Below are 4,659 nucleotides of genomic sequence, written 5' to 3'. Positions count from 1 at the left end.
CCATATAGAATAAAGAGGATTGCGGACTTGTTGATTAAGAGAATTTGAGATGGTGGACGGTGGTTGAATAATAGTCCCATCAATATAGCCAAGAAGATCGTATTGTAAAAGAAGTCCACGAATTTGTGTACGCCATAAGGCATAATCGTCAGCATATTCAAGTTTCGTGGTAACTATATTGGTGACATTGAGAGAGGAAGGTTGAGGAATGGAAGAAGAGAACAAGAGATCTGGGGATTGATATTGGGGAAAAATAGAGGTGGGCAAAGTGGAAGTTGGAAAAGAATAAAGAGAAGAAGTGATATACGGGTATGAAGAAAGGGGTGATGTAGACAAGAAAGGAGGTTGTTGGGTGTTAATCATGGAGGTTGTTGGGTGTTCATGACCAAGAGAGATAGAAGACAAGATGGGTATAGAAGCAGATGAGAAAGGAGGAGGGGCGGAAGCAAGTGGTGGTGGATTGAGGTCAGCTGGGGGAACTGACATAGGGAAAGATCCGGCAGTGAAAGATTCGACACCGATCGACTTAGATGATTCCATGAAAAATGAAGAAAAGAATCTCAAGTTCCGATACCATAAAGATTTTATGTTTGGCTTACTCAAGTGAGTGTCTGTCATTGTATATATATATATAAGTGTGTATATCATATAAGATTACATAAAGACCCTTTGTACACATGCTAATAATTTCTTCTCCGTTATGTTTGCAGATTGTGTTGAAGAAGTCTCGTGTATGCCCCAAGTCTTCATCTTGCAGACAACGGGTCTTGCTCACCTGGGCTTGCTTATTGGGCCTTTTATTTGATTTGTCTTCATGGGCTGTATTATTAATTCAAGTTTGAAATCCTTCCTGTACCATGTCACATGATTTGACCGTTGGTTCTGCTTTCTCTGTGTATTTTATATTGGGCTTGTAGCCGTTTGATGAATGACAAGCCATTTATCTCTCATGTCTTTACTGTTCATCTTCTTCCTCTCAACCTCAACCTCTATCTTCTGAAGTTTTCTATCTACAAGTTTACAATTACAAAAACTATCATCAATTAAATTTAGTGGGATCTTTTATTCTCGACCAGAGATTTACAAATTAGAATGTTGTCATGTGTAAAGTGACTAGCAAACAAACAGAGATTAAAAATCTTACATTACATGGTATAATATATACATATATCCTCGTACAAAACGAATTAGATTATTAAAAATACTCATTTAATTATTAATTCCAACAGTGAATGTGAATTAAGAAGCCTGGACGTGTGTGAACGCAACTTATTTAATTAAGTTTAGGATTAATTAGTTGGCAGAGCTGAGTATATAATATAATAGTAGTGAGAAGTCAGGACTACATGTGATGAGTGATGACAATCAACGACGGTACAACTAACATACAATCTTTTTATCCAGGCTTTTTAATTTCCCAACTGAACTGCCAATATATTACCAAAAATGTCAACTTCTAGAAACCATTTTTGAACCTTGAATGGTTGGGCTGAATTTTCTTCAACGATGTCAGAATTCAATTTAATGAAATTTGATTGGTTGAAGCGAAATAACCTTTTGAATCGAATGAGTGGCTTTCAGCCATTGGCCCCAAATTCTAGTTTTGGAAATTTCATCGTTTAGGGTCTCTAATAGGTTATTTTCTGTTTGTAGAGGTATTTTCATAATTTACTTTTTATATCACATTAGAGTTGTAACCGGTCTAGTAATCATTATCTTATCTTTTTATGAAATATATCACAACCCAACCCTGGAGATGTTACTCTCAATTTCATATGGATTTCAATGTTATTCGTTTTAGGTGGATTTCAATATTGTTCGTTTTAAAATGAAACATTGATTTGATTAAACATTGATTTGATTCTTTGTTGTTCGATCTACTGCGTCAATATATAATGATGATATATGTATATCAAGTCATGAAACATTAATATGGTGAGCCAAGTGTAATAATAGTGAGTTTTTTTTTTCTTTTTTTATTTAATAATGATGAGTTGGGTTCCAACTCAAAAGACTGATCGACTGATGGGAGAAATGTCAACTCTTATGGTTATGAATTAATTGGAATTAAAGGGTCATGTATGGTCTCATGAGAAGGACGAAGAATATATAAATATGAAAATTCTCTTATGCGAACATCCGTAAATTAATAATTTGAGCATTTTATTTTTTAAGTGTTTTCAAAAGTGAAATGATAAGTGAAGCCCACTATTTTGGGTTCCACATGTTTCAAATCAATGGTGAGATTGAGGTGCGCAAGTTATTATAACTTGTGAGTGTCCGCATAAGAGAATTCTCATATGTATATATATATATTTGTTTATAAATTCATGACTGGACCCCACTTAACACCTAGCTCAATAATTTCTTGCACTTGGTCAATGATCGCGTATGATTTGTAATCCTAGGACTAGGTCATTGAATCCTTATTCTGAAGAGAAACATAATTATTGCAGGCTTGCAGCTCTGTTGGATAATAGCAGCTGTGTAGTGTGTTCACGTGGGTCTTAGCCAATCAAGATCCATCAAATATCTTAAAACAATATTTGATGGGATGAATGGTTATATATGCACTTACTTTTGTAGGCAGAATGTAGGGTGTTGTGTGATAATGTCCTACATCCCGTATAGCGGGTATTCATAGATAATATGTATGGCTTGTTTCCCATTACGTACGAGCTACATTAAAGGCATGCATGCACCTTCGGTTCTGCTTTCTTTTTCATGGATTCGGTCATTTATCGAGAATTCAAACCCATCACGCCATGTTTCGGAGTTTGGTTTTCAAGGATTTTCAAGTATGTATTTTGATGGGTTGTGTTATGGGATACTTACTAAGAGTCTTGGGAGTTTTCCAAACTTGTTTTTGTGGGTTAGAAAATCGGATTAAGTTCAAATAGGTCATTGAAAGATATATAAGGATATTTGTAATTAGGTCATATAAAGAAAAATGTTTTAAATTGAGTTACTGAATTTTTTTAATTTTAGGAATTCGGTCACTCTAGTCAAATTTCAATCAATTTCATACTGGAAATTACTGACTCGACAGCAGCGCTAGTATTTAAAGTCACAAATTGAAAGCCCATTGATCTTCTAGTCTCTCGATTGTCTGGTTTGAGGTTTTTTTATCCTGACTTTAATATGATGCAGGTAGCTTTCGTTCTTTATCATTGTCACACTCTCCGATCATTTGCTGTTCTGAGATGAAGATTGGTTCGAGGATGAAGATGAAGACATTGATTTTTTTTAAAAGTTTCTCATCTTTTCATTTTTTAGTTATTTTTATTGTTGTTATATTTCACGTGATATTTTTATTTTTAATTTATATTGTATTTGTGTCACTTAATGACAGGTCAACAATTTCAGGCATGAAATTGACAGAAATTCGACTAGATTGATCCAATTGTTGAAATTGAGAACATTCAATGACCCAATTTGAAATGTTTTTCTTTATGTGACCTAGTTGCAAAATGCCTCTATCTTTGAGTGACTTATATAAACTTAGAATAGTGATTGAGACCCCTAAAAGATCTTTATTTAATATGGAGTGTTAGATGTGAAGTGTATCATATATGTGTGTTTTTAATCGATAACTAATGTCACATAGATTTGAGGTTCATATTTTGAGGATTTCGATCTATCATTCTCCATATAAACTTACAATTCATGAAAGAGTGTGCACCGCTTTAGATTTCGATTAGCTCACATATATATAATTTTAGGCCATTTGCTTCTTGCAACCAAGCTTTTACAATAAAATATTTTAAAAATTACATCCGCCACCACTAAAAAATGTTATTGATTAATAAAGGGCCTTTTTTTCTTTATATATATATATATATATATATAGTGCCTAAAAAGTCACCACCTCGTACCTACTTTAATTTGTACTAACTACTTCTGTACATGTGGTTTAGTGGAGAATCTAACACTGTGTCGGATCAGAATTCAAATATATCAGAAATAGAACTAATAAATCATCATAAAAATAATTAAACAAATACCTTTTAAATTTTTAATCATGAATTATCGAAAGTTTGGGAGGGAAAGAAGACGAGCACAAGGACATAGAGGCGGATCAATTAGGGAAGATTGAAGAGTTACTGCTATAACCCAAGTTAAAGCCCAAGCGACCCATAGGCTGCTTCTGAGTGTTGGCTGTTGTCTATTTTGGGCCATTAATTTTGTGTGGAGTTACTGGACCTGATAAAATTTTTAATTGGGGACTTGAAAAAAATTTCACGGGGGGCCTAATGTATTTTGCCTAAAACAAATAATATATTTTAATAATTTTCATGAGAAACATAGCTTCTTGTGCGGAGAGAATGACATCATTCTCCTATTCGGGTCCCGTCGATGCGTATTGGGAATCTCAATGATCCGATCCGATCCTCATCACCAGGGATCAATTCATGTATGTTGATCCAAGCGCCGGTATGTTGCCTTATGGACTTGATGATTCTCCAAGACTTCTCTATCACGCCCCATGCCTTCATGTTGTGGCAAAAAATTCGGTAGCTCGAAGTCATGGTCCTACCCATATCGGCAGCATACTCCTAGGCATAGTAACAGTTCCATTTAGATCTAGATCTCTCCATCAAATTCAAAATCTTCCCTAGGTCTAGGGTTTTTTAAATTCCTTTGTTTTTAAATGTCGAT

Source organism: Tripterygium wilfordii, chromosome 18 (assembly GCF_013401445.1).
Source record: "Tripterygium wilfordii isolate XIE 37 chromosome 18, ASM1340144v1, whole genome shotgun sequence".
Lineage (NCBI taxonomy): Eukaryota > Viridiplantae > Streptophyta > Magnoliopsida > Celastrales > Celastraceae > Tripterygium > Tripterygium wilfordii.
Note: the sequence above shows the minus strand (reverse complement) of the source record.